Source organism: Rattus norvegicus, chromosome 10 (assembly GCF_021556685.1).
Source record: "Rattus norvegicus strain SHRSP/BbbUtx chromosome 10, alternate assembly SHRSP_T2T, whole genome shotgun sequence".
NCBI classification, from domain to species: Eukaryota; Metazoa; Chordata; class Mammalia; order Rodentia; family Muridae; genus Rattus; species Rattus norvegicus.
The window spans coordinates 25,527,544-25,542,208 of record NC_141543.1 but is presented as its reverse complement, the minus strand read 5'-3'; the positions used below and the strand labels follow the sequence as shown (position 1 = coordinate 25,542,208).

General features: G+C 45.2%; 1 long non-coding RNA gene across 1 annotated transcript; it reads left to right on the top strand.

Annotated features, from left to right (window-relative positions):
- The first annotated feature begins 2,774 nt into the window (after window positions 1–2,774).
- Window positions 2,775–14,365, top strand: LOC148002812 (uncharacterized). The gene is made up of 4 exons (XR_015631168.1): window positions 2,775–3,072; window positions 3,196–3,322; window positions 10,617–11,669; window positions 12,886–14,365. It is a non-coding gene; the product is annotated as an uncharacterized LOC148002812 (long non-coding RNA).
- The last annotated feature ends 300 nt before the right edge of the window (window positions 14,366–14,665 follow it).

Genomic DNA, 14,665 nt, shown 5'->3' with positions numbered 1-14,665 from the left:
ACTTGAGTGGAGTCTGTCTCTAAAGCTGTTGGCTGACTATGGATCCCATTCCCCTAACTGAGCAGCCTTTTCTGGCTTCAATAGGAGAGGATGCACTTAGTCCTGCAGTGACTTTAATGTGCCAGGGTCCAGTGACAGCCAGGGGAGCCTCTCCTTTCTTAGAGGAAAGGGGGAGGCATGTGTAAGGAGGAGCTGTGTGAGGTGGGGCTGGGAGGAGAGAGGGCTGATTATTGGGATGTAAAGTGAATAAGTAAATAAATTAATAAAACTCGTTTAGTTTTACTCACTTTATCTCCTAGCCTCTCTATCTTTATAGTTTCATCAGATTCATTTCCAAATTTTTAATTTGTACCACAGGGTGTCTAGTCTACTTTTTCACCGATCTATTGCCTTCTGAAGTCAAGAATGGCATTCACATGTAACACACACACACACACGCACACACACAGAGAGAGAGAGAGAGAGAGAGAGAGAGAGAGAGGGAGGGAGGGAGAGAGAGAGAGAGAGAGAGCGCAATCTGAGTCAAGGGATAGAAAACTTGCATCCTCTAGACCTTACTCAGCAGATCCTGCCATGGGGGTCTCCTGGTTCTATAGCCATAGGTTAACTTTAGTGATCTTTGAATATAAAATCAATCTCTGTCATCTGTCTGTCATCTATCTCTAACATCTTTCTTTTATCTTTATCTATCAATCATACCATCTGTCTATCTGCAATGCATCTCTCTCTTTTTTCTCTCTCCTTCCTTTCTTTGTTTTCTTCTCCCTGCAACCCCCAACATTGGGTATTGACCTCGGGGCTTACACATGCTAAATAAGAGCTCTACCAGTGAGTCCCAGCTCATAAGTAGAATTTCAGCCTGAACTCTTTTGTTTTTCCCTAACCTTCCATGTATAAGAGACACCATACTGTTGTGTGCAAATTCCTCAGTATGGCTGACTGAATAGGCTTAGTGTTCCTTTGTGTTAAAAGGATACAAATTCCTCATTGTACACTTACGGAGACCAGTGCTTTCCCATACAAGCAAGTATGAGTATGTTTGTAATGAGAGCGCTTGTTCTTGTCGTTTGGAGCACAGATCTCTGATTTTCAGTTAGACATACATCTGGGGGTGTAAATGCTGAGTCAGGATATATTTATTCTCCATTGTCACTGTGTCAAATTGCCACACATGTAGCAGTTTAAACCGACATACATGTAATAAGTTACAGTTGTATAGACGGGAAGTCCAGCATGAGTTTCTCTGTGTGAAAGCTAAGGCAAGGACTGTGCTGTCTGGAGGCCTTAGGGAAGAGTCTCTGACTTTGTCTTTCCTGCCCCAGAGCTGCTCTCCCGGGTTCCTGGCCACCTGTCCTCTACAACACCGATCCACATTCTTCTCACCCCTACTCTTGTATTCTAATTCCTCTTTCCACTTCCGAGACATTTGACATTATGTTGGACCCACACAGATCATACAAGGGGACAATCCCTCTGATTTAATTCCATTCAAGATCATCAGCCTCAGTTCTACCTACAGCCTTAATTCCTCTCTTCCACTTGACCTGCCATATTTGCCAACTCTGGTACCTCGACAGCTTTCAGGAGCCACTGTTCTACCACGTAGAGGAAGTTTATGTTCAGCTCAGTTTCCCTGTGGAATGGTTTCCCATGTGTCTGTGCTAATTTACACTTGTGCACAGACACAGGAGAGCCTTGTCTCAACGCATCTGCCAAGTCTTGTTTTATTTTATTTTTATTTTGGTGGTGTCATATGGGTACTGCAATGATATTTTAATTTGTATTTCCCCAAGGAATAATATCAGTTTAATATCTTTAGGAAGTTTCTATAATGAACTGGGTATGTAGATCTTTTGTAACCCCACCCAATGTGTGTGTGTGTATGTGTGTGTGTGTGTCTGTGTGTGTGTGTATGTGTGTGTGTGTGTCTGTGTGTGTGTATGTGTGTGTGTGTCTGTGTGTGTGTGTCTGTGTGTGTGCGTGTGCCTAGGTGTGACAAGTCTTTGTATGTTCCAGTAATGTTTCTCGTGAAATGCTATCTTTTCACTTTGAAAGCATCTATTAATTTCCTTTAATGGTAGTTTTCTTTGTAATTTTTAAAAGGCGCCCTGTGCATCTGGCACTTAAATATTCTTTTAAGTGTGGGGTCAGTAGCTATGCGTTTCCACGACTTCAGGGTTTTAGCCCACTATTTCTGGGTGTGTCCTTCTTATGGTAGGGCTGCCTCTCCGCATGATTCCCTTTTACACTGTTAGCATTTTTTTTAATGTTTTTTTTTCTTGAGACAGGGTTTTTCTGTGTAGCCCTGGCTGTCCAGGAACTCTGTAGACCAGGCTGGCTTTGAATTCATAGATCTGCCTGCTTCTGCCTCCCAAGTGCTGAGATTAAAATCATGTGCTACCACTCCTTACTCTAATGGACATTATTATTGTCTGTCTGTCTGTCTGCCTGCCTGTCTGTCTGTCTGTCTCTGTCTGTCTATGTCATTGTTTCTCTGTGTCTCTGTCTCTCTCTGTGTTAAAAGTCACACACGATTTGCATTTTGGCTTACCTCGCTGAAGTTTATTTTTCTCTCATGCAACATCTGCAGTGCTCTCCAGGCAGTGGTTGCAACCCAGCTGTTTCCATCTGGTGGCTGAACAATCATCTCAAGACGGAGCTGCCTCAGTCTCCGAGGAATGAAAAGGGAACGTACATCCTGAGCCTTCTAAACTTCAGCCCAAGATGGGTGTGGCTCGCTTGCAGTTTATGGCCCAGAAACAGTCACATGATCCTGGCTAATTGCACCTGGCTAGAAGAGTGAGGGAGTGCGGGGACACTGGTCACCAAAAGTCCTTTTGTTCCCTTTGTCCAGTCCACATTTAAACTCTCTCCTCTCCCAAGAGACACATCCTTAACACCCCTCCAATCCTTTTCTCCAGTTCAAACTCCATCTGATCCAGGTGTGGCTCCTCCCTGCCTGGAGTCCTAAGAACCAAACCCGAAAGCTTATCTGTCTCTTCATGCGAACACAGATGCCTGCCGCTCGCCTCACCACGCCGATCGATCAATGAATGCTTCCGCTCAGAAAAGGTGAGAAGTAGTACACAGCAGTCTTGGTTTGTGACAGCACCGAGGGGTCATCGAGCTAATGGTGTGAAGGCCCCAACCTTGCGAATGGGAACTCTCTGATTAGTTTAAATATTTTTTTTTCAGGAATGCTCCATTATATCAGGTCTTCATTCTCCAGTGAGCCATATCTACTGACTCTTGCTTGCGGCGGACGACTTTCCGGTGCCTTTCGTGAATCTTGCTGGAGAGCTATCACCAGCAGGGCTGGCCTGTAAGTCAGATAGTCACATGCACTCCATTCAGTGACTGTTTGACTGCAGAATGCTTCTGTGGATTCATCAGCCAGGAGCTGTTTTCTTTTTAAACACCACTTTCGCGGTTGGAGATTTCTGTGCTATGCAAGGGCTATAAATTTGGACTTGAAGTCCTCCAGACGTGAGCTGGGAAGACGGTGCTGAGCCACGGGGCATTCAGTTAATGTCTCTTTTGTGTTCTTAACAGTCTCATTTCCCAACCTTCATCCCCAGAGGTTAGATCAGGAAGAGGGTGACTCATAACCTGCCTGTCTATACATTTATAAGTTTGCCATTCGTGTATTGGTCTAAGAATAATCATAGAGAGTATTATTGCTCTGCACTTTAAGATTTTTTCCAGTATCAGAATATCTGTTTATAGCTTTATTTCTCTGTAAATAGAGTGTAAAGATCTAAATTGGGGAGTAGCATCTCCTCCTGCATATTAAGTGCTTTATATTTCCTCCATTTTAAAGAGTCCCTTTGCATCTTTTCTAATGATGGGAATAAGGTTTGCTTGCAGTTTTCGCTGTTGCACCTACAGATGCATGGTGGTTCTTAGCACATATCTGTGAGCATACACTCAGTCTGTGGTTTCATGGTGGAACTGCTGAACCACACGGTCTAGCATGTTTGCTTTGTAATAAGCATTGACAACATGTTATCCTAGACAGTTTCCGGTGGAGAGCTGGGGGGTGTTAATAGAGACGGTGAGGTTGTCTCTTAAGGATTTATGTCAATACTCAGCTTCCTTCGACCTTCAAAACGTCCTTGTGTATGAAAATACAACGTCTTTTCATTTACAACTTTTTCCTTTTGAGACAAGGTTTCCCTATGTCTTAAGTTCTTTCCCTGTTGCAGTGAGAAAATGCTCTGACAAAGCCACTCAAGGGAGTCAGGGAGGGCAGGTTTCTTTCTGCTTATCGTTCAAGGGCGTAGTCTACCATAGCAGGGAAGAGGAGGCAACAGGAAAGACGTAAAGTCTTGAAGCAGTTGGCATCACATCCATTCGGGAAGCAGACGTGGTTGAGTCTGCTCAGCTTTCTGTCTTAGCTTCTATCATCCAAGCTTCCTGCCAGGGAATGGTGCCACCCACAGCAGGTAGGCACGCCCATACCAATTAACGCAACCAGGAAACCATCTCTCATGTGATTCCAAGCTCTGTCAAGTTGGCAACTACCATCACACCATGCAGTCCAGGCTGTCCAAGAACTTGTAGCCATTTTCCTGTCTTAGAGTTCCCATGTGCTGGGATTGCATTGATATATGGTGAAGTTGAACATTTTATGCTGCATGGGACAAGTGTCCTTTCCATGCTCCCCTGGGACCCTTGAAGACCCTGCACTTGCAGCTCCATAACTGTTATCTCTGGGACAACAGGATCCATGCATGCACTGGCCACCCTAGACTTTTGGAAACGGTCCCTTCTATATCATTAGTGTGAGAGAAAAATACTGCTGGGGGTTTAAGCAGGGCGGGGCGGGGAGATCACAACCAGGGCAACAGTTCATTAGAAGCTCCGAGACAGACTCTCTTAAGCAAGTGATGCCTGGACTCAGGACCACTGAAGGCGAAGCTTTTATATGGCACAGAAAATTCACCAGCAATGAGACCACTATATTCAGTTTGTGACTCGGTGTGAGAGTTTCATTTTGAAGGAATATCACAGACACAGGAGGTGGGGTGGCTGTATTAGGGACACTGTATGAATGATGCTACTATAATCTATCTACTGGTTTCTTTGCTCGCAGATCAGCACACCCCCTAGTGCCTTCACAAACTCCTTCCAAAGTCCTTTACTTAAAATAAAAATCAATGTTTCGATCCTCTGGCTGTCCATCACCTGCAGGGTGACATCCAAGTCCTTAGCATTGTCTATGAGAATGTTCACCATCAGCCCCCTCCACCCCCACTAAATCAGCCTCATAAGAAACCCTCACACATTGTTGCTTCCCGCAAACCTCCCTTGCTTTAATTAACCCTTCAATAAACACAGACCTTTTTAGTCTCCATGCACACACTGTGATACCTCCTGCCATCTCTTAGTTGTTTTTTAAGAAACAATGGAGAGCCACAGGTAATTCTCTTGTAACCTCAGGCAAAGAGCTTCTCTCACAACTTCATCCTCTCTGCAGATGAAATCGGAGAAAGGGCTCTGCTCTCGCCATCCTTTCTTCCTCTGATATAAAATGCTTTGTCATTTTGAGTCATGTTTTCTGCTACTATGGACTCTACTTTTAGCTGTGAATCTCAGAATTGGGTGACAGAGCTCTGTATCGAAGAATTAACCACTGGGCCTGGGGGCGCAGTCCTAAGCCTTCCCTTTGTGCTGGATAGTGTTTGGTAACTTGACCCAAGCTAAAGTGACTTGGGAAGAGGGAATTTCAATTAGGAAAATGGCAGCCTGGGCAAGGAACTGAACCGGTCCCACAGCTCTCTGTACCCAAATCCCATGGGGGAGAGAGCAGGACTCTCAGTAATTGGCCTATTATCAAGTCCATGTGGTATTTACTAAATTAGTGATTAGCATTTCTTAATTGGTGTGGGAGGGCCCAGGCCATTGTCCAGTGTCACTCCTAGGCTGGTGGTCCTGAGGTCTATAAGAAATCAGGTCACAGGGAACTGTCCGGTAAGCATTCCTCTTACTCAACAGACACGCAACCTCTGCCTCAGTTTCAACCTCCAGGTCCCTGCTTTGAGTTTCTCTGACTTCACTTGAAGAGGGACGATAAGCTACAAGCTGAAATTAAACCCTTTGCTCCTCAATTGCCTGTGGCCATTGTGTTTTTATCCTAGCAGTAGAAATCTTGACTATGATACCCTTGAAATGCAAGATATCTGTCAATGCTCTTAATCAAAATTTGCCAGGGGAATTTTGCAGTCTGTTCCCTGTGACATCTCACTTATTTTTAATGGGCAAATAACGTGCCTGAAATTTGCAAGTAAGTTGAAGAGACATACTTATCCTGTGACTGCAGCGGCCTCTAGGGTAAGGATACCCACAAGCTTGCTTCCTGGAGCAAGGGGTTCCTTCAACTATCCATCACTGGTACACACAACACGCAAGACACTTCAGTCACCTTGCCTACTCACTGACCTTTGAACTCATTAGGCGGTTTCATATTTAAAGGGAGTGGCTGACGCTGTTTGACAATCTAGAGTGCCTTCTCCTCTCAGTTTGTCTGACAAGATTTCTCAAGCTTGGGTGCTCGCTCTGCTCAGTACGTCCCGTTCCATAGTCTTTGAGTTGAGCCGTTGAGCTTACCCACAGTAGAGTTCTTATATTATCGACATTGATCACTCAGTGGAATCCATGCTGTTGAGGCCAGATTCATGTCTCAGATCTTTTGTCCCCTCTGGTAAGTAGGTAGGACAATCTTTTTGGGTACAGATCTACCTTGAAGTACCCTGTAAATATTTGTGGGCCAAATGTGGCTGACCTCAAGATAAGAAAGAAGATAAAAGAACAAGAGGAGGAGAAGCTAAAGGAGAGTGGGCTAACTAGTGATGTGCAGACGTCACCGCCCACCTCACAGATCACAGTGGGGCTTACAGTTCTGCGAAGTAGGTTCTATTATTGTCCACATTTTCTCTTCAGGATTAGCAAGTTACTCAAGTAACTCCTTCAGTGGGCCAAGCACAGTGGCGCACGACTTAATTCCAGCACTGCAGGCAGAAGCAGATGGATGGATCTCTGTGAGTCCAGCCTGGCCTACATAACAAGTTCCAGACCAGCCACAGCTCCATAGCAAGACTGAGTCTCAAACAACAACAGCAACAACAACAGCAAGCTCTCACACAAAAGAACAAAAATAAAAAGTCTTCTTCAAAGATTGCGTTCTATATTGGAACACCAGCCCTTAATTCCTTGATCCTGAATCTTGGGTTCTTAAGTAAAAGATCCTGGGATAGTATTGAGGATGGGGGCAGGGGAGGGGGTGTGCTGTAGCGAAGTAGCCATACAAGGTATGGCTTGTGGTCAGAAACACGAATTGTTCCCGGTACTTACTGTACCATCAGGTCAAACAGCCAGTACTTTCTCCCAGAAGGACTGTCTGCCCTCATCAGGTCTAAGAGACAAAGGGGCTTGAAACATGAGTCAGGCCTTAAAGAGTATGTGTTAGGGGAGTGATCAATTGTCCAGAAGACTGAATCCTGTGAGACTACGTCCTGGGCTCCAGGAAAGCTCAGATGCACAGAGAGGGGCTAGAAGAAAGGACACCACCCGTCTAGAAAGAGCATTCTATTCTACCTTGCCTCTTTCCTATTGACCTCTGTCTAGATGACCGGAGTCTTCTCTCTCATAGGACTTTTTCACAGCGAACTCCCAATCTTCTTTTCTTCCATCTGGCCCCTTACAGGATCTAAGTCTCACAAACCCTGTCAGGTAGATACCATGCCTGGCTGCAGCTACTATGCCAGCGCAGCATCACACACAGAGGGGTATCACTTTTCCAGAAGACAGTGTGGGAAATGATGTTTTTCTTCTGCCATAATAATATTCCCCAACTTAGGCAGGCAGGACAGTAAGAACTGATACTTTAAGAGGTGGCACTCGGTGCCACCTAAGGCTATTTCCCAAGAAGCCAGTGGAGATGCTGACGGCTGAATACTTGGTGGGGCCTTTGCCCTCACAGTTCGGTAACTCTGTGAGGGTCTCCCTGAGTGTGAGAGTCTGAAATCTGGCCAGAGAAACGGTATGAGATCCCACTGATCAGGGTAGATTTGTCAGATCAAAGGAAACCAATTCTGAGGGTCCCCTGCTGAGCTCCCCAATGCCCTGAGACACTCAGCTGAATTATCTATTGAGAATATTTTTCTAAGTCTTTTGTTCTAGATTGGAGGCTGTAAACTCTTCTTCACTGCTGCTGGTCCACCACAAATATAAAACAGTCACTTGCAAGGCAGGCAGCTGATAGGCTGGCTCCCTCTGGATGCTCGCACAGGGACGCTTGCTCTGCTGCTCTCCCCTCTGTCGAATGCATGCTTGATTGTTTTTCTGCTCCGGTGCACACCACACACATGGTGGTGGTGGGAATATAAATTTTCCTCCCAGAGATTTGTTTGGATACAGGATTTCTAAAAATATCCAAAGGGGATCGAAGGTACAGGGGGCAAATTAAGTTGTAGAAAACCTGATGAGCCAAGCCCTCACCACAGCCCCTGTTTTTAAAAACACGGCCTTAGAAACACTGACCTATTCTTCAACCTCCAGGAGTGAAACGCGGGATTATAAATCACATTTATTGAAAATATATTCTTACATTTTATTGAGGATTGTATATATGTCTTCATAGATTTGTTGAAGATGTATTTATTGAAAACATATGTGTTGGGGCTCTATTTATTGGGGATTTTGGAATATATTTATTACTTAAAAATTCTTTAGCAAGGGCCTACAGTGTGCAAGAATGTCATGAACAGACAAGTGAGACAAAATTGACTTGGAGTCTGCTCTCTTGGTTCTGGAGTCTAGCAGGACGACAGGGCGATCAAATGCACATGGCCCTCACTTATGTGGTCTGACTTAGAGCTTTTGAAGTTTACGGTGGTGTCAAAACGACGCATACCGAGAAAAACGTGTACTTCAGATCGTGAGGTTTGATCATTTGCTGGGATAATGTTACAGAGCAATTCTGGGTTTTGTTGTTGTTGTTTTATTATGCTTTTTGCCGCTGTATTCACACAGGACATTCCAGGATTTAATGTAAAATAGAGTTTTAATTGGGTGTCTTTGCCCCTGAGTTTGCTAATGTAGGTGTTCTGAGCACATTAATGATAGGTAGGGTAGGTTACATTGTTGGGTGGATAGCACATTGCATTCCGATTTAGCTTACTGATACTTTCAATATCATATCCACTTATACATCCAACAGAAGCCAAGGATCATCCATAACTACTTCAGGTGTGGGGAGGGGATATGACAAGGCATTTTAAGGAACAACTGAGATGTTTAGTCCAAATGAATCCCAAAGACCTCCCCAAACAGTCTTTAGAGGAAGACATCAAGGGAACTGGAGTTGGCTCAGCATGGGAAGACTGGGACTTAGGAAGACCGGAAGGCAAGTAAGTGCAAAGGGCAGGAGGGAGGAAGCTGTAGGAATGGAAGGGAACCCTAGCAGCCTGATGTGAGGAACCGTTCAACAGAGAACTGTGGTGGTCATGCAGAGAGGGGCCTGCTCTCCATCATGAAACCCCCAAGAAGCCACTAGAGGCTGCAGCAGTTAGAACCTCAGATGGAAACTTCTGCTTTCCTTACACTGTGTGTGTATGTATGTATGTATGTATGTATGTATGTATGTATGTATGTATGTATACATCCAGACTGCAGTTTCCCCTACCTCCTCTCTTCCCAGTGCTTCCTCCTATGTTGCCCACCCCCCAAATCCACTCCTTGTCTGTTTCTTTTCAGAAAAGGGCAGGCCTCCCAAGGATATTAACTGGCCTTGCCTTGGTATATCAAGTTTGCAGTGAGACTAGGCACCTTCTCTCCTATTGAGGCTAGATGTAGCAACCCAGTATGAGGAAAGGGTCTCAAGTGCAGGCAACAGATCAGAGACACCCCTGCTCCCATTCTTAGCAATTCCACCAGAAGATCAGGCAGTTACAACTGTTACGTATGCACGGAGGGCCTAGCTCAGTCCTACGCAGGCTCCCTGGTTGGTGGTTCAGTCTCTGCGAGCCTCTCATGAGCCCAGGTTAGTTGATTCTGTGAGGAGTTTTAGCACTATTCTCGAACCTTCTGGCTCCTATAATCCTTTCTAGCCTTCTTCCACAGGATTCCCCAAGCTCCGTTTAATGTCTGGCTGCCTTACACTATTTTTAGATTATTATTTGATTTTAAGTTATGGGTATGTAGTTATATGCCTATGAGTGGGTATGTGTATGTGAATGTAGGTAGCAATAGAGGCCAGAAGTAGATGTTAGATTCCCTGGAGCTGGAGTTAAAGGTATTGTAAACTTCCTGATATGGGGACCGGCAACCAAATTTCAGACCTATTGCTCAGCCATCATTCCAGCCTCCTACCCTTTAAATTTTTATTTTAATTATGTATATAGGGGGTGCACACACACACACACACACACACACACACACACACACACACACACACACAATTGCAGCTACCTATGGAGTCCAGAGGTCTTGTATCCCCCTGGAGCTGGAGTTACAAGAAATCATAAGCCTCCTGATGTGGGTGCTGGGAATTGAACTTGGTTTCTCTGTGAGAACAGTACGTGCTATAAACTGTTGAGCCATCTCTCTTTTTACAGGCATGGGGATGAGAGTAAAGGGACTAGGGAAGGATGCTGAGGGACCCAGATAAAGAGCGCTGACAAGCCATCACCACCTCTCCACCTGAAGACACCAGAGAGGAAACAAAGAGCTGGAACTGGAGGGTAGTGAAGCAGATGTGGTCTTGGGAAACCACAGCGAGTGACAACAAGACTCATTCACCAAAGGACAAGTAGCTCACTCTTCCTCAGCACCCAGGGCCTCCTGTTTCCTGTTGAGTCTTCTGATTGGCTGAACCCAAACAGAAGTCAGAAAGCCAGAGGCTTCCATTAAGGTCAGTAACTGTTCTTCCCAAGCAGGGTAGAACTCAGAAAACGGAGAGTGGGTAAGACGTGGCAAATGGGGAAACACCAGCAGAAAAAGTTGCCATGCCCGGGAGCCATCGGTCAGATTTCGTGTTTCAAAACAGACCCTTGTCTCTGATGCTCTTCTGAGAACCGAGGCTTAAGAGCAGAAAGATTTGTAAAGAGTCTTCTATGGAACGGATGGAGCAGTCACACACTGCAGCCTGGACCAGAGAACATTTGGACTGATTTAAGGATTTCTAACGTGGCATAGTTTGGTTAAGACTGTGCAGAAGCCAGAAGCTATGAAATCACACTCACTCACTGCTGTTGAATAACTAAGCCTCAGAAAAGAAAGGGTGCCCAAGCCAGAGGCAGAGTGCTTCCCCATATCAGCCACACAGTGGTCCGACAGCATCCCATCTCCATTAGACCCTGTTCTTTGGTTTTCTTCTTCAGGATGGAATCCTTCCTTCTCGAAGTCCCCTAAAAGCCACCATAATAATGCTTTGTACTAGAGCCTGACTTCTCTTCCTAACTGGGGTACATAGGACTTTTTCATTGAAAATTAGCTTCCTTGCTGAAGTCTACACCTTGAATGCCTCCCAGTGGCTGCCCAAGGTTCAACAAAGGATGCTGGAGAAGCAAAGAACAGCTTCTTTCTGTTTCTGTTGTATCAGTACTCAAGCTTAGGCTCAGACAGAAGGCCCACGGTGGCTACGTGGAAAAGTGCACTCTCCAAGCCAGGTAAGTCTTCCTGCCTCTAAGTAGTCATGCTTCTCAATGTCACCCTTTATGGCCATCACCAACCCAGAACAGCTCTGCAGTAGGCTGTTACATCTGGGAAGCAAACTTAGAGGTAAAAAGCGTTAGTCACTCAAATATGGGAGATGGCCAGGAGTCAAAAATGCGACCCACCAACTCCCCCTGAAATCCTTTGTGTTGAGTATACAGCTCCTTGTGTTGGTGGGAGGAGTCAAACTCTCCTCCCTTTGAGTTTGGGCTGGCTTCAGTGATTCTGTCTTAACATCCGAAAGATGGGATTTGGTTGTAGGTTTTGTTTTTGGTTAATTGGTCTGTTCATTTGTTTGGGGAAGTTGGGATTGGGTTGGCTTGGTGTTGGCAGGAATAGGAGTCAAATTAAGCCTGAAAGATTGGGTGACTGTTCTACCACTGAACTTTTTTTTCCTTTTCTTTTTTTTCGGAGCTGGGGACCGAACCCAGGGCCTTGGGCTTGCTAGGCAAGCGCTCTACCACTGAGCTAAATGCCCAACCCCTCTGAACTTTAATGTAGGGTTTCTGAGGCTGTTTTGTCTTTGGGGCTGGCTGTCATACTTTTCATATGGAGAGGTCACATAGAGAGGTTCCAGGCGACAGCCTCAGCTGAGGCCCATATCAGCAGCCAGCAACAACTATAACACGTCTAAGATCTTCAGGGCAGTCAAGTGTTAGGTGGCTGCAGACCTGGGAACTCTCTGTCTACAACCACATGTAGGAAAATGAAGTGAGGAACCAATTCAAGAACCAGGGACTTATTAAGAGTTTTAAGTTGCCTAATTTGCATTTTGTTCTGTATGCATTAATAGAGAGTCAGACAAAGAAGAAAATAGATGATCTTGTGGGGGCAATTTATACACAATAGAACATAGTCATATGACATTGATACATCTGCACTTTCAAGCCATTACTAATAAGGAACTGGGGTCACTGATAATCTTCCCTAATTGGAAGACACTTGCCTTTTACCCATGGTTGAGCCCAGGTTTCCTCTTGCATCTGCAAGACTCCCCTTCTGGTGAAGACCTGCATGGGTAACTCAGACACCCAGCCTAGGAAGGGGGGTGCTCTTTTTATCTGCTCTCTGCCCTTTCCTCCTTCCCATCAAGTGGTTTCTGTCTACAGTTTCCCTCGGCCCTCTCTGGTGTGCGAATCAGTACCATTCCCCCTTATTTCTCTCTTCTAGGTACTACCATCTCCAGCTTTGCCCTGGACTACCATCTGGCATTCAAACGCACTGGCAGGCATTTCATGGATTGACTATGCTCACTCTACACCACAGGCTAAGGGGAACACAGATCGGATTACTAGATGAGCCACGAAGCAGTTATACAGAATAGCAAGATGCCGAGGTAACTAAAATGTCATGCGGTAAAACGGGAGCAGGGAGCCAATTTAGCTCCGTTCATGCTGGCAAAACTGGGGAGCCTAAACAGGTTTGGCTTCAATTAAACGCTCCCTCCTGTTGCCAGCCTCCGTCTGCTGGAATTTTCACGTTAAGCATATGCAGTTTAACCTGGTGTATATATGGCCTGACCACTAACTCCCAGACTGGCTCATTGAGAGTTCCCTGTAACAATCCAGCCTGCAACTGAAAAATTCATGATGCTGTCTGCTCTTTATTGGAAATGATTTAGTGCAGTGTCTGCATTAAAATATTTTGATGTGCCGCTCAAGAAATTGTCTAATTCAAAAAAATATCACATCTAATATGTTCGTGGGAAATAAATCTTTATTTTGAGCATAAAAACATATACTTTTATGATTTTTCCATTTCTACTTAAATGTTGAGCAGACACGTAAAGAATTATAGTGCACAAAGACTCCCAACAGGTACAAGGCTGTCTGGACTGGTTGGATAAGAGACAGGGGGCAGAACTCAATGAAATGGCACAGAAAAAAAATTTTTTTTTTGGTTTTCTCTTCTCATTATTTTCTTGTAAAATCAATCTGAAGAGTCTTCAAAGTAACCTTAATGTGGAAATAAAGCAAAACAAAACAAGAAACAGTTCGAAATGTAACTTAGGAAACGGGCCTAGTAGACCCGTTGGCCTTGAGGGATCAAGAGAGATGGGATGCTAAATGGTTGTGTGAGAACATTGGATCAGTATCATGACCTTTGGGAAGTTCGTTCCCTTCTGCTCCGATGGGTAACTGTCATTCTTTCCCTCCATCCCATCCCACAGAAGGAGGTCCCTGCTGACCTTTGGGGTAGACGTCTCTCACCTATGTCTCCATGTGGGATTTTAATGGTCTTGCTCCTTGTTTCTGTCAGGACAGGAACCGGTTTTGGTTTTATTTTAGTTGTTTGGTTGTTGTTGTGTTGTTTCCTCAGTTTGACAGAGGCTGACATAATTTGAAAAGTCAAAACGTCAGTAGGAAAACACACCCATCTGCTTGGCCTGTAGGCGAGTCTGTAGGACATTTTCTTGATTAATGATTGCTGGGAGAGGGTGGGCCCTCCTGCCCTCCCATTGGGAGTGACGCCAATTCAGGCAGGTGGTCCTGAGTGCATAAGAAAGCAAGCTGAGGAATCTAGAAGCCAGCCACTAATGCTTTTCCATGGCCTCTGCGTCTGTTTCTGCCTTGGGTTCCTGCCCTGACTTCCCTCAGCGATGGCGAGTGACCCGAGAGTTTGAAACTAAAATAAATCCACTCCTTCCCGGAAGTTGCTTTTAGTCATGGTGCTTTATCCCAGTAATATAAATGCTGATTCTCCAAGAAACTGGACTGAGATGACATCAGACAGTCACTAGATGTGTTGGAAAGCCTCTGTGAGAACATGGAATGGGAGGCAGTAACTGGAGAGTGAGCTGCAAGGAAGGACTGACTGAAGGAGAGAGAGAGGAGGAGGAAGATAGGAGAGGATTCAGGCTGCAGCATAGTTTCCCCCAGGCGGATAGAGGGGTTCCAGAGCCCACGTGTTTAGTCTCTTGCAGGCGAGCCCTGCTTTAGTTCCCCCTCTT